Source organism: Halichoerus grypus, chromosome 5, assembly GCF_964656455.1.
Source record: "Halichoerus grypus chromosome 5, mHalGry1.hap1.1, whole genome shotgun sequence".
NCBI lineage: Eukaryota > Metazoa > Chordata > Mammalia > Carnivora > Phocidae > Halichoerus > Halichoerus grypus.
In genome coordinates, this window is record NC_135716.1 from 47,486,573 (window position 1) to 47,510,056 (window position 23,484).

The 23,484-nt window shown below is 37.0% G+C and overlaps 1 pseudogene; it reads left to right on the forward strand.

The window, feature by feature from the left end:
* Positions 1–4,882: 4,882 nt before the first annotated feature.
* LOC118551357 (transforming acidic coiled-coil-containing protein 3-like) lies at positions 4,883–22,922 on the forward strand (annotated as a pseudogene).
* The last annotated feature ends 562 nt before the right edge of the window (positions 22,923–23,484 follow it).

The following is a 23,484-nucleotide window of genomic DNA, read 5'->3' on the forward strand; positions in this document are numbered from 1 at the left end:
CTTAGTCATTTTCTGCCCATATAACATTGGGTATATTTTTAAACTCTTAAAGATTTTGTTTCCCCATCTCTTAAATAGGGATGATAAAAGCACCACTCTCACAAGGTTGCTGAAGGTTGAATGAAGATGAAGTTTGAATAAGATGATGCATCTAAAGGCTGGCTACAGAAACTTGAACAGAGAAAGTACTAGTCAGTTTTAGCTATAGTTACGTATTATCACTCCCACCAGAGGTAGTAAAAATGGAATCCAATTTTAACTATCCAGTTACAGCCTATTTTTCTGGTTAATTAATGCATTGTAAGCTATGGTCTGCTCCCTTTTCTTCAACCTTAGTCACTTAACATAGGAACTCTCAGTGTCCAGAATACTTCCATGAGAGCCTATTTGATGAGAGCACAGCCACAAGCATTGTGCTATAAACAAGGGACAAAACCTTTTAAGCAATCTTGTTAAAAATATTACTAATCCTGGAACTTTAGTCACCACACTGATAAAGTGTATTCCATGACACTTTTCTAGAATATAGGATAAATGACTGGATGGATGCATAGCTCTGCTTTACTTTTTCTGAGTATGTGGTCTTGGGGCGCCTGGGTGGCTCAGTCGTTAAGCATCTGCCTTCAGCTCGGGTCATAAACCCAGAGTCCTGGGATCGAGCCCCACATCGGGCTCCCTGCTCTGCCAGGAGCCTGCTTCTCCCTCTCCCACTCCCCCTGCTTGTGTTCCCTCTCTCGCTGTCTCTCTCTGTCAAATAAACAAATGAAATCTTTAAGAAAAATAAAATAAAAAGGATATGGTCTTTATAAGTCATATTTCATAACTTATTGCTGTTTTCTCTACTTCCCTTCCTCTGCATTGACTCTGAAATCCAGCTGTACACCTGACCATAACTGACTCACTCCCAAATATCCCCAAACAAAAATATATACCCCTAATAATTGAGAAAAGTGGATTCACTTTTTGTTTTATTTCACCCACTTAAAAATCCCTTTACATTAGATATGATAATAGAGTTGATGATAATTATTTTTTAATCAAAAGATATTCGATTTCAAAATAGATTTTCCATGAAAATTAAGAAAACCCAAGGATGATTAGAATTTCTTATTGCATTTCTATTACAGACTATTTCTGTCTTCATGTACCTGGATGTGATGCTCTTTAAGATCTGTTCATGTTTACAGAAAAGTAATGAAAGTAATAAATAAAAGCAGTCAAAGTAATAAATTTAAGAGTAAAAATCTTATATATGCCAACTGAGTGTCTAAACTGTGACTTAGTGACACTTGAAATTCCCCCCAAATTACATGTTTAGTAGCACTATAAAGGAAAGTATAGTTTAAAGCTGACAGGTGTACTGTCAATACATTTTTTTTACTTAATAATTCAATATACTAGGGTGCTTTAAGAGATTAATCATTTCTACTTAATTTTATATATGTAATTTCTTTCTTTATGACTGTGTTCAATTATTTTGTGGCAGCAATAAATATACTTTGGCTCAAAAGACCACCAAAAAGTTGCCAAAATTAGATGCTTTTAATATGAACAATTGTATTTTCTCATCCTCTTCCTGAATACTAAGCTATATAACTTGAAAATGTTATTACAGGATAGAAAAGAATTCTCCTAACTTCAGTGAATGTAGAGAGAGCACAAGGCCTTATTCATAATATATGTTCAACAAGGGTGTATTAAATTGGATCTAAGTTTTCAAATATTTAGTTTTGAATAAAAATAACTAAATCATACATGAATTAACTCTGTCTATGCTGAATTCTAAAAATGCAATTTCAGATGAGTTATTCACCTTGAAAATTCTCTACTGTAAGTATATTTACCTCATCTGCATACTAGAGGCAAAACCAACAGATACACAGTAGTTGCCCCTTATCTATAGGAGATATGTTTCAAGACACCCAGTAGATGTAGTGAGGTGAAGAACGTAGGCATTGTGACATAGCATGAGGCTACTACTGACCTGGCCATATGTCTACAGTTGACTGTTGGTAACTGATTTGATGGAAAGAGAAACCACAGATAAGGGGGGAGGGAGGGACTACTGTATTCAAGTTCCTTTTTGTCTCCTGATAAAAAACCATGAGAGGACTTTCTAACCTCAGCAATGTGCTAGAAAATTCTACTTTTCTTAGGAACTATGTAGATAACAAATATATCTCTGTCCCCAAGAAACAATATATAAAACTTAGTAACAAATCAGAAGAGAATAGATGGAGGCTGAAGTGGACCTTCATGGCTGCCAACTTATTTTAAGTCCAATTTTCTGCATTCCTGGGATCCCTTATACCTAAGGCATAACCATGTGGCCTAAATTTTGCCAATCAAATGTACCATATGGAGTTGGGTTTGTAATTTAGCAATATAAGACAGTTATAGTTTGCATAACCCATACATTAAAATGTATCAGATTAGGGGCACCTGAGTGGCTCAGTCAGTTAAGCGTCTGCCTTCGGCTCAGGTCATGATCCCAGGGTCCTGTGATCCAGTGCCACATCGGGCTCCCTGCTCAGCGGGGAGTCTGCTTCTCCCTCTGCAGCTACCCCTGCTTGTGTTTGCTCTCTCTCTCTCAAACAAATAAAATCTTTAAAAATAAATAAATAAATAAATAAATAAATAAATAAATAAATAAATAAAATGTGTAAGGTTAATCACTTAAATCACAGAAAAATCTTTTGAAATCACGGCAAATAAATACCTTAAGCAAATGACAAGATGGATGAAAGTGTGCAATATATATGACAGATAAAACACTGATTTTTAATATTCAAAAGCTCATATTAACAAGAAGAAAAGATAATATAAACTGATAATAGCCCTCTCCCAGCCCCAAGTAAAAATGAAATTTTGAAAAGCCAATAAGCTCAGGGAGAAATGCTCAGCCTCATTCATATATAAAGAAAGAGAAATCAAAATAACAATGAGATATTATTTTTCATCTATCAGATTAGTAAAGATGTTAATACCAAGTACAGACCAAGGGAAACAAGGCACTTTCATTCACTATTGATAACAATGTAAATTAGCATGGCCTTTGGAGAGGAAATTTGGCAATATCTATCATAAACTTTAGCATATGTCAAAGCATATATTTCCAAAGCACCAATTCCATTTCAAAGAATTTACCCAAAGGATAATCTTGCAAAATTTCATGAAAATATCTAAAACGATATTCATCACAAGATTCCTTTCTATTAGCCAAAAAAAAAAGAAAAGAAAAGAAAAAGAAAAACCTAAATTTCCAAAAGTATGAAAGTAGTTTTTAAAATAATGGTAACCCATGGAATAGAACACCCTGAAAGCTTTAGAAAGAATGAATTTGATCTACAGTTAACATAAGAGAGATTTCCAAGATTAAATATTAAAGAGGCATAGTACACATACAGCATTGTCTCTTTGGTAAGCATTTTAAAGGACATTCACTAGCTGGTTGACTCTGGTGACAGACTGTACTTAACGTTTTCAACAATACCTTCTATAGCAGTCATTCTTCTGACACATGACTTTGCCACACCCCTATCAAGAGGTGGAGTCTAATCACCATGGCCCTCCTGACGCCTTAAGTGATTTGCTGTTGACCAATAGAGTGCAGTGTAACTGTGACTTTTGAGGCGCTGTCAGGAAAGAACATAAATCTTCCACCCGGTCTCTTGCAATGCTTGCTCTCCTATGACTACTGTTTTGATGTTCTCTCTCTCTCTCTCTCGGTCTCACACACACCAGAAAATCATGTTCTTCTGTTGCAGAAAGAAAATGTGCCACCCAAGAACACAGCCAAGGCTACGAAGACAACTTTTCAGACATCTCTGCAAAGCACAGAAACAGGATTTTAAGCAGCAAACTTGAGGCTTGTTTGCTCTGGAAGATACCACTGGATTAGAAAACTCTCATCAAATCTGGACCCAGAAGGAGAACTAACAGTTCACCAAGGAAGTGCACACCAAAACGACCAATGGAATTCTCCAGAAACCAGCAGTGACCAATGCAGAACCCCCTCTAGGGTATATAAGATCGGCCTCTGAAGACAGGGGTTCCAGTGGGCTTGCCTGGGCTCCCCTGGCTGGCCTTGGATCCCTCAAGCTCTCCCCCAGACTCTGGGGAGTCTTGAAAACCAAGTGGCATCTCCAGGCGAATGGATGCATCTTACAGCCCTGAGTAAGGCTTGGAGGAAAATCTTCGTTCATATTCCTTAGACAAAAGCATTACATCCACCTCCTTAATCCTATTAGACCTTACCAGGGTTGGAGCCCCAAGAAAAAAGAGAGGACCCTGACAGCGCAGCTCCTGGAAGCTTGCCCCCGGTCTCTGCTTCTTAGGCCGGGAGCCACTTCTTAGGCCAAGCGCCAACCAGTGCTCTCCCCGAACGAGCTAGCGAGCGCAGACCTGCCCAGAGGACGCTTCTGGTCCTGGAACATCGCCCAGGCGGGACCTCTGAAGGATGGAGGGGCCATGTCCCCAAGTCCTCAGAAGAAAGAGGCCAACAGCCAAATGGCCACCTCTTCAAGGAGAGGACCATAAGGCTAGAATTTGACTCCTCTGACCACGCCGCCACAAAGAGCCACCCCCATCATGAAAAGAGTCCCTGCCTCAACTCCCCCTCGAGGAGACAGGAGGCGAGACAGGGAAAGGCCCCCTGAGGTGGCAGGCGAGGGCCCCGTTTCCGCTCCCCGGGGGGTCTTGCAACCTGCAGTGGGACAAGCTGGATGGCCCACACTTTAACCTGTAGGGAAATGGTGGAGAAGCCGGCCCCAAGGACGCCCCCAGAGCGGGCCAACCCGGCCTGTCGTGGAGCAACCGAGTGTGGTGACTGTGGCGGAAGAAGACTCACCTCCCAGCAAGCCGGTGCTTTCAACCTCAGCGGATGACACTTCCGGGGTGCAGACCACTGCGGGGCCTCGGCAGGGGCGGGCGAGGAGGGACCCGCCAGTCTTCAGCGCCCGGACTCCCGCCAGCGGTCCGGTCGAGAGCGGCACGCTGCGTGGGCTCAGCCTGTACCCCGCCTCCTCAGTGGGGGTCAGCGCTTCCCGGGGTCTTGAGGGAGCAGCGCTTGCAGGAACCCGCTGAGGCTCTAGGCACCGGGGCTCAGGTAAATAATCTGAAGCAGTATGGGACTTCCTTGTTTAAGGAGTCGCCCTTGAAGAAACAGTCTTTATACCTCACGGTCGACCGGCCCCCGAAGGACCGCCCTCAGAAACCGGCGTCTGTGAGGCCTGAGACAAGTAGTGCGCACCATGCGGTCGCACCTTCCTCAAGAACTTTTCCTGAGGCAAAGCTGGTAGAATTTGATTCCTTAAAAGCTTCAAACGTTCCTGTGTGTCCTCCGTCCCGTGTATTCTCAGGCCTGGGAGTTTGCTGCTGCCCATGGTTACCCATCGTGGACGAGCTGCGGTACAGCCAGAGGACCTGGACACAGCAGTGGAAGCGACACAAAAGGAGTACCTGCTTCTGAAAAGCAAGTGTGAGGAGCTGCGCCTGAAGAACTTGAAGATGGGGGACAACACCGACGGGTTTGAGGGGATCCTGTACCAGAGGATAGAAACAGAAGGAATTTGCCAAAGCCGAAATCCAGAAGGTTCTTCTTTTTCTTTTTCTTTTTTTTTAACCATTCAACCCTTGCTTTACTTGGTGGTTTTTCATGAAAGATACATTTAAATAGTTTAATTTTGGTAAAGTAAGTGAGCGTATGTGTTTCCGTAGGGTTGTCTGTCAGATCTGACTGGAAGGACTAGAAGGCTGTTACAGAAGCCTCCACCATGGTCTTGTAAGGATCTCAGGTAAGGCAAAGACCATCCCTTGGCATCCAGGAAATAGTTTCGGTCTCCAGATAATGCTGAGGTCATTCCTGTCCCCCGAGCCAAACCTGTACCGCCTCTTTACCAAGGAAAATATTCTTTTAATTTGAACATTCAGAAGCTGTCCAAAACACCAGGAAACTTAAGGTAAACTTATTTTAAACAGTATGTTAGTTACTTCTTTTTTTTCTTTTTTTGCAAATCAGTACCTTTATTTTTAATTCTTTTTTTTCCATTCTCAACTGCCTTTATTTACTTACTGAAGTATAACGGACATGACATTAGTTTCAGATGTGCATAATAACTCAATATTTGTATGTATTGTAAAATGATCACCACCATAGGTACAGTTAACATCCATCACCATACACAGTTAAATTTTTTTCTTGTGATGAGAACTTTCTAGATCCACTCTCATAGATACTTTCAAATATGCAGTGCAGTACTATAGTCACCATACTGTACATCACATCCCCATTACTTATTTAAGTGGAAATTTGTAGATTTGGACCACCTTCACCCGTTTCAACCACCCACATGCCCCTGCCTCAGGTAACCACCCATCTTTTCTCTATCTCCATGAGCTCAGAGGTTATTTTTAGATTCCATATAAAAGTGAGATCATATGGTATTTATCTTTTTGCATCTGAATTATTTCATTTAGCATAATATCCTCATGTCCATCCATATTGTTGCTGATGGCAATATTTCATTCTTTTCTATGGCTGAATAATATTCCATTACATATATATAAACACATTTTCTTTATCCATTCATCAGTGGGCATTTTAGGTTGTTTTCATGCCACGGCTATTGTAAATAATGCTACAGTGAACAAGGAGTATATATATGTTTTCAAATTAGTGTTTTTGTTTTTGTCAGATAAATACCCAGAGTGGAATTGCTGGATCATATGGTAATTCTATTTTTAACTTTTTGAGGAAATCCCATACTGTTTTTAATAGTGACTGCTCCAATTTATAATCCCAACAACAGTTCAAAAGTGTTCCTGTTTTCCACATCCTCACCAACACTTGTTATTTCTTGTCTTTTTGGTAATAGCCATTCTAACAGGTGTAAAATGATCTCTACTGGGGTTTTGATTTGCAGTTCCCTAATGATTAGTGATGTTGAGCATCTTTTCGTGTACCGGTGGGCCATTTGTATGTCTTTAGAAAAATGTCTATTCACCTGCAAATATAGAGAACAAACTGAGGGTTGCCATAGGGGACGGGGTCAGAGGATGGGCAAAATAGGTGAAGGGGAGTAGGAGATATAGGCTTCCAGTTATAGAATGAAGTCATGGGAATAAAAAGCACAGCATAGGGAATATAGTCAATGATATTGTAATAGCATTATATGGTGACAGATGGCAGCTGCAGTTGTGGTGAGCAGAGCATAACATATAGAGAAGTTAAATCACTGTGGTGTGCACGTGAAACTAATATAACATTGTGTGTCAAATATACTCTAAAATTTTTTTTAAAGAAGAAAAGAAAAATGTCTATTCAGATACTCTGCCCATTTTAATTGGATTATTTGGCTATTGTTGTTGTATGTTGTTATTGTAGTTGTTGACTTGTATAAGTTCTTTATATGTTTTGGATATTAACCCCTTATCAGATATTTTCTCCCATTCCATAGATTGCCTTTTCATTTTGTTCATGGTTTCCTTTGCTGCACAGAAGCTTTTTTTTAGCTTGATGTGACCCCACTTATTTATTTTTGTTTTTGTTGCCTTTGTTCTTGGTGTCAAATCCAAAAAGCATTGCCAACACTAATGTCAGGGAGCTTACTGCCTATGTTTTCTTCAAGAAGTTTTATGGTTTCGGGTCTCATATTCAAGTCTTTAATGCATTTTGAGTTAATGTTTGTGTATGGTGCAAAATAGTGGTCTAGTTTCATTGTTTTGCATGTGGCTGTCCAGCTTTCCCACACCATTTATTGAAAAGACTGTCTTTCCCCATTGTATAATCTTGTCACCTTTGTCACAAATTAATTGACCGTATATGTATGGGTTTGTTCCTGGGTTGTCTAGTCTGCACTGAATCTGTAGATTTGGGTAGTATGGGCATTTTAACAGTATTTATTCTTCTAATCCATGAGCACAGAATGTCTTTCCATTTCTTTGTGTCTTCAATTTCATCAATGTCTTATAATTTTCAGTTTACTGGTCTTTCACCACCTTGGTTAAATTTATTGCTAAGTATTTTATTTGTTTTGATGCAATTGTAAATGGAATTGTTTTCTTAATTTCTTTTTCTAATAGTTCATTTGTGGTGCCTAGGAATGCTACAAATTTTTGTATGTTGATTTTGAATCCTTCAACTTTACTGAATGCATTTATTAGTTCTAACAATTTTTTTAGTGAAGTCTTTAGACTTTTCCATATTTAATATCATATCATCTGCAAATAGTGACAGTATGTCTTCTTCCTTTTCAGTTTGGATGCCTTTTATTTCTTTTTCTTACATAATTGCTCTGGCTAGGAATATAAGTGGTTATATTCAAATAGTATTATGATCAAGAATGGGCATGCTTGTCTTGTTCCTGATCTTAGAGAAAAAGTTTTTAGCTTTTCACGGTTGAATATAATGTTAGCTGTTAGCTTGTCATAAAAGGCCTTTATTATGCTGAGGTATGTTTTCTCTATTCCCACTTTGTTGAGAGTTTTTATGATAAATGGATATTGAATTTTGTCAAATGCTTTTTCTGAATCTGTTGAGATAATTTCATATAATTTTTATCCTTCATTTTGTTAATGTAGTATAGCACATTAATTGATTTGCAGATGTTGAACTTTCCTTGCATACTTGGAATAAATCCCACTTGATTATGCTCTCTGATTCTTTCAATGCATTGTTGAATTTCATTTTCTAGTATTTAGTGGAGGATTTTTGCAGCTATGTTCATCGAGGATATTGGCCTGTAATTTTCTTTTCTTGTGGTGTCCTTGTCTGGTTTTGGTTTCAGGGTAATGCTGACTTCATAAAATGAGTTTGAAAATTTTCCCTCCTCTTCTATTTTTTGGAAGAGTTTGAGAAGGATTGGTATTAATTCTCCTTTGAATGTTTGGTAGAATTCATCAGTGAAACTGTCTGATCCTGGACTTTTGCTTATTAGGAGGTTTTTGATTACTGATTCAATCTCCTTCCTAGTAATCAGTCTGTTCAAATTTTCTATTTTTTCATGATCAATTTTGGAAGGTTGTATGTTTCTAGGAATTTATCCATTTTCTCTAGGCTGTCAATTTGTTGCAAGATAATTGTTCATAGTACTCTTATGATTCTTTGTATTTTTCTGTTTTTGCAATTTTATTGAGATTTAATTGACATACAATACTGTATTGTTTTTATTTTATTTATTTTTTTCATCATGATAAGTGTACTCTTTAATCCCCATCACATATTTCACCATCCCTCCACAATCCGAATCTTTGTATTTCTGATACCAATTCTAATGTTTCCTCTTCCATTTCTGATTTTATTTATTTGGTTCCTCTCTCTTTTATTTTTTTGGTGAGTCTAGCTAAAAGTTTATCTATTTTGTTTATCTTTTCAAAGAACTAGGTCTTAGTTTCACTGAGCTTTTCTGTTTTGTTTTTTTTTTTTTTTTTAGCCTCTATTCCATTTATTTCCACTCTGATATTTTTTATTTCCTTCTACTAACTTTGGCTTTCTTATTTTTTTATAGTACCTTGAGGTGTAAAGTTAGGTCATCTATTTGAGATTTTTCTTGTTTATTTGTCATGATGAACTTTCCTCTTGGAACTGCTTTTGCTGCATCCCATAAAATTTGGCATTTGTATTTCAATTTTCATCTGTGTCAAGGTATCTTTTTATTTCTCTTTTGATTTCTTTTTTGATCCATTGGTTGTTCAGTAGCATGTTGGTTAATCTCAACATATTTGTGACTTTTCTAGTTCTTTCCATGTAACTGATTTTCAGTTTTCATACCATTGTGGTTGAAAAAGATGCTTGATATGATTTCAAACTTTTTAAATTTATTAAGACTTATTTTTTGGCCTCAGATATGATCTATCCCGGAGAATATTCCATGGACACTTGGGAAGAATATGTATTTTGTAGCTTTTTGATGAAATGTTCTGTACAGGCAATAATACCTCAGAGACATCGTAGGTTCAGTTCCCAAAAAAACAAATATCACAATAAAGTAAACCAAATGAATAATTGGTTTCCCAGTGCATATAAAAGTTATGTTTACACTATATTGTAGACTATTAAGTGAGTAATGGAATTATGTATAAACACAATAATGTACATGCCTTAATTAAAAAAACACTTTATGCTTAAAAAAAAAATACGTACCATCATCTAAGCTTTCACTGAGTCATAATCTTTTTGCTGGTGGAGGGTCTTGCCTGGATGTTCATGGCTGCTGACTGATCAGGGTGCTGGTTGCTGAAGGTTGGATGACTTATAATAAGACAACACTGAAGTTTGCCACATTGCATTAGCTCTTAACAAGTCAGCCTGCCCCTTGAAGCTTTGAAGCCAGGCATTGACTTCTCCTCTCTAGCTATAAAAGTCCTAGTTGGCATCTTCTTCCAATATATGGCTGTTTCATCTACAATCGAAAATTTATTGTTTGGAGTAGCTACCTTCATTAATTATCTTAGCTAGATCTTCTTGATAACTTGGTACAGCTTCTACATCAATACTTGCTGCTTCACCTTGCACTTTTATGTTATGGAGATGGCTTTTTTCCTTATACCTCACAAACCAACTTCTGCTAGTTTCACACTTTTCTTCTGCAGCTTCCTCATCTCTCAGCCTTCTTAAAATTGAAGAGAATTAGGGCCTTGCTCTGGATTAGGCTGTGGTTTAAGGGAATGTGTGGTTGTTTTGATCTTCTAACCAGACCACTCAAACTTTCTCCATATCAGTGATAAGGCTGTTTTGCTTTCTCATCATTCATGTGTTCACTGGAGTAGTTCCTTCAACAACTTTTCCTTTGCATTTACAACTTGGATAACTGACCCAGGAGGTCTAGCTATCAACCTCTCTTGGCTTTCAACATGCCTTTCTCACTAAGTTTAATTATTCCTAGCTTTCAATTTCAAGTGAGAAACATGTGACTCTCCCTTTCACTTGAACACTTAGAGGCTATTGTAGGTTTATTAACTGGCTTAATTTCAGTACTGTTGTGTCTCATGGAATAGGAAGGGTAAGAGAAGGGGAAACAGCTAGTTGGTGGAACAATCAGAATGCACGCAACATTTATCAATTATATTTGCTGTGTTATATGCACACAGTTCATAACACCACAAAACAATTACAATAGTAACACCAAAGATCACACTGATCATAGATTACCATAACAAATATAATAATAATGAAAAAGTTTGAAATATTGTGAGAATTACCAAAATGTGACACAGAGACACAAAGTGAGCAAATGCTGTTAGCAAAATGTTACTGCTTGACACCAGGCTGCCACAAAACTTCAATTTGTTAAAAACACAATATCTGCAAAGCACAATGAAGTAAAGCACAATAAAACAAGGTATACCTGATGTAAATGTATAGAGAACCTCTGTCCACCTACATGTACTTTTTATAAAGCTTTCTTAAAGTAGATTTGCATTAATTATGCTTCAAATGATTCAAATAAAAGGGTTCTAAGACAGAAACCATGGCAGTCCATTGGAAAAGTATTACAGAAGGTACAATACAGCAAATAAAAATTATGTTATAATAATGATTGAACTTTAGGAATAATCTGACATGATCTGCTGGTTTGGTGTGTATGTAGAAAAATATATAGTCTGATGTTCATTGTGCATTTTAAATGTTTTCTGCCATTGCTTTCTTTTTGTTTTTATTTATAATGTGATATATTTGATATGTTTGTTTCTGGTCATTGCTAGGTTATCCAGATAAATTTTGAAGAATTTGGTCTGGAGATTGGCTATGATACCTTGACAATTGGTGATGAGGTGAAGTTGGAGACTCCAGAACAGTGCTCCAAATGTAAGTTCTTAATGTTTCATTCTTGACTTCACCTATCAGGTCTTAATGAAATTTAACCATTTTTCTTCCATTCGTTCCTCCCACTACCACAAACAGAAGTATAGAAACTTAATCATTATCAACTTACATATAGTATATTTTTCATCCTTCCTCAATGAGGCTTAAGGTACTTGATCCAAACACAATTTTTTAGAATCCATTGCCAGATAGGAGCCCACTGGAAATGGAGGCCCAGAGTGAAATTGCAGAGTGCTTGTTTGGGCCTTGTTTTGGAAAACACTTTTGTCCCCACAGAGTTAAAAGGTAAATTGAAAAGGGGTGCCTGGTTGGCTCAGTCAATAGAGCATGAGACTCTTATTCACCATGTTGGGTGTAGAGATTACTTAAAAATAAAATCTTAAAAAAAAAAAAGAAAAGAAAAAAGGTAGACTGGAAAAGCAAGTATAAAATTGATTCCAGAGGCTCTGGTAGTGAAGATGGTGGATGCTACTCACTCACTGGCAGCAAAATCATACCTAGCTATGGAGAACTGAAGTAGAGAGTTTATCAGTGGTTTGACATTTGACATAGTTAGCAATGAACCACTCTCAGAGTTGAGATAATTAAAATAGACTAAATATGGTTCTTAATGTGAGCTAAAAGAAAATGGAAAAAAAGAAAATGTTAAGAACTTATTTACTGCCCAGGTCTTGGACTATTCATTCCAATAATCTATCTATGATAGTGGCATGAACAAATATTTCAGGGAAACTATATTGTTTTCTCCGCTGTGAACCTCAAAAGCTTAGAATACGGTTTCTCTCAGAATTCCCTTCATAACTGTTGATTTGCAGTTCAGGCTCTATCAACCTGATTTTTTCAGAATGTGGTCTTTTTGCATCATAGTTACTTGGTCCACTTTTTTAAAATATAGAATTCTGGACCCCCATAAGTGGCTTACTGAACCAGTTTCTCTGGGCTTTGGAACCAAAAATCTACACATTTTTTATCTTTCTCTAATTTGATACAAATGCCTAAAAATACCAGGAATTTTGATAATATTTGAATATTTTTTCCACATTCCTTGACATTATACAGTATATGAAAGATATTTACCCACTGGGATAAAGGAGTGGGGAACAGAGTCAAAATCCATGAAATCAATTTTTTTTTAATTATAATTGACATACAATATTATATTAGTTTCAGGTGTATGACATAGTAATTCAACAATTATATATATGACAAAGTGCTCATCAGGATAAATGTAGTTACCACCTGTCACCTGTTTATACCACCCACTGCACCCCCTACCCTGGCAACTACGAGCTTGCTCTTTATGAGTCTCTTTCTGTTGTGTTTTGTACATTTGCTTTGTTTTTTAGATTCCATGTAAAAGTAAAATCATATGGTATTTGTGTTATATAGTCTGACTTATTTCATTTAGCATACTACCCTCTAGGTTCACCCATGTTATTGTGAATGGCAAGATTTCATTCTTTTTTATGGCTGAGTAGTATTCCATTATATATATATATATATATATATATATATACACACACATATATATACACACACACTACATCTTCTTTATCCATGGAGAACCTATGCCCTCTCTAAAGGGGGCAGGAGATAGTTCCAGCCAATTTTTGCTATGTGATAATCCAGGCCTAGGGTTGCCAGTTTGTCAAAAGAAACCACAAATTCAGATTTTTAATATGTAATATTCAGTTATTTAAAACACTACACTTCCTAAATAACAATTTTTAAAAATCTACTGATTAGATTAGCTCTGTGGCTAGCAATTTTTAATACAATATGACAACACCAAACTATCAGGTATAAATAAAACCACAAGGAAATCTAGGAGGAACTGTAGATTATGTCTGGAAGATATTAGTCCAATGTAGTGATATATCTACCAGGCTCATCTTCCAGATAAAAATGCTTAGCTTTTTTAGTGGGAGGAAGTATTAAAAATGAAGTCACAAACAATTTGAGTTACATAACCAAACATGTAGAGCATGTAAAATACTAGCCCTTTTTATCCACCATACCTTAGGAAGCACAAAATGGAATTGTAGTAGGCTCTGAGATAGACACTAGTTGTGATTGAGTAATGGTAATCCATGTTGCAAGGGGAGGAGAAAGGTTGAAACTGAAGTCAAGTATGCAATAAAAATAAGAAAGAAGAGTAGGTTTTGGGGGGTTTTGTTACAGTTTTTGTTTTAAGTGAGAGCTAAGAGGGAATACTATCAGGGCCTACTACATATACATATATAAATAAATTCCTAGAAAAGTGAAATAAAAGCACACATAAATACAATCCCATTGTTTTTTCATTATGAAATTAACCAGATAAAATTTCTCTTTCAAATTGCCATAGAATTTTGAAAGACTTACTCCCAGTTTCTGTACTTACCACATTGGAGCCTGGAAACTAGTCTAGAATCTCAAAGGGTAAGGGAGGTGGGATGCAGATGCCAACCAGGCACATCTCTGGGCAAGAGTTGAGCTACAGAAAAGTCAGAGGAGGACCTCCACAGGAAAGGGAACAGGAAAGGACCCTATCTTGCCCAGGTTTAAAAACAGTATTATATATATGACATGGTAAATTGCCAAAAAATTATTTTTGAAAACCCATTTGAAAGGAATTTATTCTTACTTATTTTTTAGTTTTAATTTCAGTATAATTAGCATATAATTTATATTAGTTTCAGGTATACAATATAGTGATTCAACAATTCTATATATTACTCAGTAGTTATCATGGTAAGTGTACTCATAATCCCCTTCACCTGTTTCACCCATCCCCCACCCACCTCCACCCTAGTTACCATCTGTTTGTTTTCTATATTTAAAGTCTGGGGGTTTTTTTGTTTGTCTCTTTTATTCTTTGTTCATTTGTTTTGTTTCTTAAATTCCACATATGAGTGAAATCATATGATATGTCTTTCTCTGACTGACTTATTTCACTTAACATTATACTCTCTAGATCCATCCATGTTGTTGCAAATGACAAGATCTCACTCTTTTTGTGGCTCAGTAATATTCCATTGTGTGTGTGTGTGTGTGTGTGTGTGTGTATCACATCTTCTTCTTTATCTATTCATCTATTGATGGACACGAGTTGCTTTCATAATTTGGCTATTGTAAGTAATGCTGCAACATAGGGTTGCACATATCTTTTTTAATCAGTGTTTTTTGTATTCTCTGGGTAAATACCCTGTAGTGGAATTACTGGATCATATGGTAATTCTATTTGTAAGTTTTTGAGGAACCTCCACATTGTTTTCCACGGTAGTTGAACCAGTTTGCATTCCCACCAACAGTGCACAAGTGTTCCTTTGTCTCCACATTCTCACCAACATTTTTTGTTCCTTGTGTTTTTGATTTTAGCCAATCTGACAGGTGTAAGGTGATATCTCATTGTGCTTTTGATTTGCATTTCCCTGATGATATGTGGAGCATCTTTTCATGTGTCTGTTGACCATCTCTATGTCTTTCTTAGAGAAATCTGTTCATGTCTTCAGCCATTTTTTAATTGGATTATTTATTTTTTGGGTGTTGAGTTGTATAAGTTCTTTATTTATTTTGGATACTAACCCTTTATCAGGTATGTCATTTGCAAATATCTTCCCCTATTCAGTAGGTTGTCATTTTAGTTTTGTTGACTGTTTCCCTCAGTGTGACTGTGCAAAAGCTGTTTATTTTGATGTAGTTCCAATTGTTTATTTTTGCTTTTGTTTTCCTTGTCTCAGGATATATGTGTAGAAAAATGTTGCTGTGGCTAATGTCAGAGATATTACTGTCTGTGCTGTCTTCTAGGATTTTTATTGTTTCAGATCTCACATTTAGGTCTTTCATCCATTTTGAATTTATTTTTGCATATGGTGTAAGAAAGTGATCCAGTTACATTCTTTTGCATGTTACTGTCCAGTTTTCCCCACACCATCTGTTGAAGAGACTGCCCTTTTCCTATTCCATATTCTTGCCTCCTTTGTCAAAGATTAATTGACCATAATAGTAGGTTTATTTCTGGGTTTTTTATTCTTTTCCATTGAGCTATATGTCTATTTTTGTGCCAGGACCATACTGTTTTGATTACTTCAGCTTTGTAGTGTATTTTGAAATCTGGGATTGTGATACCTCCAGTTTTGTTCTTCTTTTTCAAGATTGCTTTGGCTATTTGGGGTCTTTTGTGGTTCCATACAAATTTTAGGATTGTTTGTTCTAGTTCTATGACAAATGCTGTTGGTATTTTGACAGGGATTGCATTAAATCTGTAGATTGCTTTGGTAGTATGGACATTTTAACAATATTTGTTCTCCCAATCCATGAGTTTGGAAAATCTTTCCATTTGGTGTCATCTTTAATTTATTTCATCAGTGTTTTATAGTTTTCAAAATATAGGTCTTTCACTTCAGTTTAGTCCAAGGTATTTTATTATTTTGGTGCAATTGCAAATGGGATTGTTTTCTTAATTTCTCTTTCTGCTACTTCATTGTTAGTGTATAGAAATGCAACAGATTTCTGTATATTGATCTTGTATACTGTGACCTTACTGAATTCATTTCTCAGTTCTAGTAGTTTTTTGTTGGAGTCTTTAGAGTTTTCTGTGTGTGGTATTATGTTATATGCAAATAGTGACAGTTATTTCTTCTTCTTTACCAATTTGGGTTCCTTTTATTCCTTTTTGTTGTCCGAGTGCTATAGCTAGGACTTGTGGTACTATGTTGAATAAAAGTGGTGAGAAGGGACATCCTTGTCTTGTTCCTGTCCTTAGGGCAAAAGCTCTAAGTTACTCACCATTAAGTTTGATATCCATTGTGGGTTTTTTGTGTATGTTGAGGTGTGTTGTGGTATGTTCCTTCTATTATGTTGAGGTATGTTCCCTACAAACCTGCTTTGTTGAGAGTTTTTATCCTTTCTCTTATTGATGTGATGTATCACATTGATTGATTTGCGATTATTGAATTACCCTTGCATCCCAGGACTAAATCCCACTTGATCATGAATGATTTTTTTAATGTATTGTTAGATTCAGATTACTAAGATTTTGTTGAGGATTCTTGCATCTATATTCATCAGAGATATTGGCTTGTAGTTCTCTTTTTTTGTGGTGTCTTTTTTTTTTTTAAGATTTTATTTATTTATTTTGATACAGAGAGAGAGACAGTGAGAGAGGGAACACAAGCAGGGGGAGTGAAAGAGGGAGAAGCAGGCTTCCTGCTGAGCAGAGAGCCCGACGCGGGGCTTGATCCCAGGACCTGGGATCCTGACCTGAACTGAAGGCAGACGCTTAACAACTGAGCCACCCAGGCGCCCCTTGTGGTGTCTTTATCTGGTTTTGGTATCAGGGGTAATACTGGCCTTATACAATGAATTTGGAAGCTTGGTAGTTTGAGAAGAATAGGTATTAACTCTTTTTTAAATGTTTGGTAGAATTCATCTGTGGCGCTGTCTGGTCCTGGACTTCTGTTTGTTGGGAGTTTTTTGATTACTGATCCAATTTTATTGCTAGTAATTAGTCTGTTCGAATTTTCTATTTCTTCCTGATTCAATTTTGGAAAGTTATATATTTTAGGAATTTATCCATTTCTTCTAGGTTACCCAATTTGTTGACATATAAGTTTTTTTCATAATATACTCTCAAAATCCTTTGTATTTCTCTGGTGTCAGTTCTCCTTTGTGATTTTGTTTATTTGAGTCTTCTTTCTCTTTTTTTTTAATGAGTCTGGCTAAAGGTTTATCAATTTTTTTATTTTTTCCAAGAACTAATTCCCGGTTTCATTGATTTGTTCTATTGTTTTTTGTTTCTATTTCATTTACTTCTGTTCTAATCTTTATTATTTCCTTACTTTCATTAGTTTTAGGTTTTGTTTATTCTTCTTTTTCCAGCTTCTTTAGGTATAAGGTTAAGTTGTTTATTTGAGATTTTTCTTGCTTCTTGAAGTAGACCTGTGTTGCTATAAACCTTTCTTTTAGAACAGCTTTTTTTGCATTCCCAAAGATTTTGGACCATTGTGTTTTCATTTTCATTTGTCTCTATGTGTTGATTTCTTCTTTGATTTCTTGGGTGACACATTCATTGTGTAGTAGCATGTTTATTTAACCTCCATATATTTGTGTCCTTTCCAGATTTTTTTCTTGTGGTTGATTCCTGGTTTCAATTTTTTTGAAATTATTGAGACATGTTTTGTGACTTCACATATGATCTATTCTGGGTAATGTTCCATGTGTACTTGAAAAGAATGTGTATTCCTAGGAAGGAATGTTCTGAATATATCCATCTGGTCCAAAGTGTCATTCAAAGACATTCTTTCCCTATTGATTTTCTGTTTAGATGACCCATCCATTGATGTAAGTGGGGTGTTAAAGTCCCCCACAATTATTGTATTACTATCAATTACTTCCTTTATGCTTGTTATTAACTGTTTTATGTATCTGGTGCTCCTATGTTGGGTGCATAAATATTTACAATTGTTCTATCTTCTTGTTGGATTTTTCCCTTTATGATTATGTAGTATCCTTTGTCTCTTGTACAGTCTGTTTTAAGTCTGTTTTATCCAAAATAAGTATTGCTACCTTGGCTTTCTTTTCACTTCCGTTTGCATGATAAATGCTTTTCTTTCCATCCTTTCATTTTTAATCCATTTAAGTGTCCTTAGGTCTGAAATGAGTCTCCTGTAAGCAACATATTAGATGGGTCTTGCTTTTTTTTTTTTTTTTAATTTGACTGAGAGAGACACAGCGAGAGAGGGAACACAAGCAGGGGGAGCAGGAGAGGGAGAAGCAGGCTTCCTGCGGAGCAGGGAGCCCGATGCAGGGCTCGATCCCAGGATCCTGGGATCATGACCTGAGCCGAAGGCAGACGCTTAACGACTGAGCCACCCAGGCGCCCCTCTTGCTTTTTTTAATCCATCCATCATCCTCTGTCTCTTGATGGAGCATTTAGTCCATTTACATTCAAAGTAATTGTTGATTGGTATGTATTTATTGCCATTTTGTTACTTGTTTTATGGTTGGTTTTGTAGTTTTCTCTGTTCCTTTCTTCTCTTGTTCTCTTCTCTCACGGTTTTCTGGCTTTCTTTAGTGATATACTTGGATTCCTTTCTCCTTATTTTTTGCATATCTATTACCGGTTTTTGATTTGTGGTTACTGTTAGGCTTATATATAACATCTTATGTATACAACAATCTATATTAAGTTGATGGTTGCTTAAGTCTGAGCCCATTTTGAGAGCACTAAATTTTTATTCCTCTTCCTCTCAGGTTTTAGGTTTGTGGTGTCATACTTTAAATCCTTTTATTTTGTGAATCTCTTGACTGATTTTTACAGATACACTTATTTTACTGCTTTTGTGCTTCCTACTTTTCTTATCCTGCATATGGTCTTTCCTTTTCGCTCAGAGTCCCCTTTAACTGTGCACTATCTCCATGGGGCTGTTCATTGTAGTATCTCTTTAATAGTGGGGACTCAGTTTCCTAACACCATCTGGCTCTCCCAGAGCCTAGCCCATTGATTTTTAAAGTTCCAGGTGTTAAATCCCACTGATTGTAAGAAAGCCTCTGGTTTTCAAAGCCAAATGTTATGGGGATTTGTCTTCCCATTGCAGGTCCCCTGTGCCTAGGGATGCCTGGTATAGGATCTGCTCCTCTCCCATTTCTGTGCAATCCTCCCTCCTGCAGACAGTCCCGGGGGTGAGTTTGGCTCCCAACCATGTCTCCGCCCTTGCTATCCTATTTGTCATGGCCTCTTCTCTACATTTAGCTATGAAGAGTCTGTTATACCAGTCTTCAGGTCCTCTTTTTGGATTATTTACACTGATGTGGGTGTTATCTTGGTGTATCCTTGGGACAAGGTGAGCCTAGGATCCTCCTACTCTGCCATCTTCCCCAGAAGAACGAAGGGAATTTATTTTAAATAATGCTCAACAAGAAAAACAAGTCTCCATTTAGACATCTTATTTAGCAATCTGTTCACTCATATGTAAACTCCTTTTTGCTTTTTTCTTGTTTGATCCATGTGCTAGAGAATCAATTTGGGCACCAAAATTATTTTTTAAATAAATTTATTTTAAAAGATCAAATTTTTGAAAGTCAGAAAACAGTAAAAAATGGAAAATACATTCATTTAACAGAAAGCCATATAATATCATATTTGAAAGCATTCTATAAGAGGATGAATTAGCCCATATTAAATTGTGTAAGTTCTGATTAATTTAATAAACACAGGATGCATCATTTTGATAAATATTTAACCAGGTATGGAACATTCCAATCTATTCTATTTAGGTCATAGGACTGAATTATGCATTGGAAATATATGATGTTTTTGGTTCTCCTTTTCTTTCAATATTTAGGTTTTAAAAGGTAAAATCAATTGTTATATTCTATTCCATTAAAAAATGTAGTCCATAAAGTCATAGCATATTCAATAGCTAAAATAATCCTCTAAAAAATATTAATTATAAAAGGTTGTTAAAAATAACTCACATAATTTGTTTCCCTCAAGTACAAAGCATATAGTTTTTGCAATTCAGTAATCAAAAATAATTAAATGTGCTACATCTCTTCACCTTGACAGTTTGGCTCCAAAGAAACACTCATGACAAAGTTATCAGCAATAAAATTATTAAGTAATGGGCTATGCACAATAATTGAGTATCATACATAGTACTAAGTTCTCCATAAAGTTTTATCAGATGAAAGTTCCTAAAATAATGTAAATTTAAGCTGCAAACTTAAATTCACATTCAGAGATTTGTTGCTTCTGCCATTTGCTATCCCATTATCCTTTGTCCATTTGTAGCCTTTTCTCTCTCACTCTCATTCTTGTTCATTTAGTCTCCAGTAGAGTTATTTGGAGGGTATTTCCCCCCATTTTGAAACAGCATTTTTCATTTCTGGCAACTTCGTGGTGGTGTGGTGACAGGCATTAATAGAGATCAGAATGTGAACTTGACCAGTTGGTAATTCAGATAATGGATTTCAACCATTGTGCTATTATCTTTTAAAGGCTGTTAAAAGAAATTTAACTTTTTCATAGGTTGTTTTCCATGTGCTATTTTCACACTTAAGCATAAATTCACCTGGTAGTGGAAATGGATATAATAAATTTGAGAGAGCTAACTGTAATGATAGTGCAATTACTTGCATTGAATTCACCTCCAGCCCTCATTTCATCTGCAACAAGAAGATGTTGATTTGTCCACTCTTCTCATCTTTGTAGCATCAAACTAAGATGATTAGAAATGCACTCTGTGGAGAAAAAAAAAAAAAAGAAATGCACTCTGTCAAGCATGTGATTGTCTTTCCTTTTCCTGCCTTTCCTCTCACATGTTTTGTTGTTCCATTATTGGATCCATGGTAACACTGTAAAGAATTATTAAGTGAAAACTTGCAAAATAACAGATGAAAAAAAAAATGTGTTCCATTCCTAAGGTACCCCTGTAAATTTAGAAGTATTCACTGATATTGGATGACATTATATTTGAGCAAGCAAAAATTGGGGTGCCAGGCAAGGGTATAAACTCCTTTCTGGGAGATAGTGGCAAGCTGGAGCAAGGCAGAAAGAGCATGCAAAGACTGTCCACTGGCCTCCATTACCCAAGAACACCTTCTTAGGCCCCTAGTTGAATGACAGACCAGAAATCTGCTCTCAAGCTAAAGCTCCTCAAGAAGCAGATAGGCCTCTTTCATAGAGAGATGGGAGGTGTATTTTAGTCTGCTATTGATGCAGTGCCCTGGGGGTGGTAGTCTACTAAGAACTCTCTCTCCAAGTGTTACAGTCTCATAGGATCCAGGATTCCCAAGTTCCTCTGGCCTCTAGAGCAGGGTGATTAAGGGGTGTCCTCTGGGTGGCACCCACAAAACCTAGGGCACAAGATGCTATAAAAGCTCCCCTCTAGGAGATACTGGTGCTCTGGAGCACTGCAGCGGGAGAGCTTAAAGCAACTAAAATGAGCATATAGAGGCCACCCACTAGGAGAAAGAAAAAAAAAAGAAAAAAAAATTTTTAATTTAAAAAAGAAGATGGTACCTGCCAGCTGAAAAGAGGCAGAGGCGGAGCATATAGATGGTGCCCACAGGGGAAAAAAAAGATGACACCCACTGAGTGAGGCAGAGGGAGAGCATAAGATGGTACCTACCAGTCAGCAGGGCCCTAGAATGTGTGCTAAATTAGATGCTTGCCCCTCAAGCCAACAATTTAATATTAGCAAATGAGCCCCATTTATGTATAGGTACCTCTTGATCAGCTACTTCTATGCTGGGCCTTGGGGTGGGTGAGCCCATGTGCACAAACCCTTTAAGAGTCATTTTTCAGGTTGTTAGAGCTTTGTGGGTCCCATGGATGTGAGCCTCATTGGATTTCAAAGCTAGATGTTTTGGGGTCTCATGTCTCAGGTGCAGGTATTAAAGAAAGGGGTGCCCAGTGTGGAGTTCAGACTGCTTCGATGTGGGCCTTCTTTCATTTTCCAGATGTATAGGAGTTGCTCAGACAATTTTTAGGTTTTTTTTCAGAGGAAGTTATTCCATATGTAGCTGCAGATTCAGTGTGTCCATGGGAAGAGGTGTTTCCTGGATCCTTCTACATCATCATTTTGAACTGGAACCTCTCCAAATCCAAAAAGTTCTGAAAGAAAAAGATGAACTTACTGCACATGTAAACTCCACGGAAAAATCTTTCTCTGACCTCTTTAAGTGATTTGAGAACAGAATAAGGTGATCAAAGGCTACCACATAAAGAATCACTGAAGATGTGTACTGAGGATTAAATAGTAAGAATTGAAAAGGAAAACCAGAGATACTAAGGACTAAAGGCCCACACAGAAAAGAAACCCTGGCAAATAAGGACATCACTTAAGTCTGGAGCAAGGCCCAAAATTAGGCTATGGTCTTCCAGGTGAGCCTGAGGAAGAAGCAGATGCACATCTACTCTCGGAAAAAGACTAAAGAAAACAATGACCTGAACAGAATCTGTGACAACCTCATTTCCAAGATGAGAAGATCTGATATGGAAGTCCCCGATCAGTACCCCTCCTCCTTCCTCTGTTTTTCTGTGTGTCTGACTCTGTCTGTTAGAAGGATTTATGTTCTTTCTTCTCTTAACCTCAACTTGTTTTTAAACTAGATTGCTTTAAATAGAAGACTAAATAAAGTTTCCTTTAAGTTAGAGAGAGAAAGAGAGGGCACTTCTGTGCATGTGTTCTGATCAACAGTCTCAGCTGAGACCTGCCTATGTGATATTCCAGCCCAGGTTCCTGAAACACAAGTAAAGAAGTCTCCAGAATATTTCAGTTCCCACCCTTTCAAATATTCCTAGGTGACACATTAGACATTATATAGACAAGCTGTTCTCACTGTGATTTCTCCACATTCCTCATGCACAGAACCAGTGAGCATGATAAAATGATAGTTGTTTTAAACCACAGAATATTGGAGTAGTTTGTTATGCAATAGTAAATAACCAGAATGCTTCCCCATCTTCCTTCTCCCTTTTTCCATTTTCCAAATGTCCTCAGTTCATTTGGGGTCCATGTCGTTTCGGACAACTGAGTTGTCCCCCAGCTCCAAGGGTGAAATAGGTGATACAGGGTAATACAATTAGCAGTGCTATTTCTCTAGCTACAGAGACTAGTTCATGCAAGTGCACATGAACTAAGCCAGACTCCAATATTCAGGGTGACTATTAA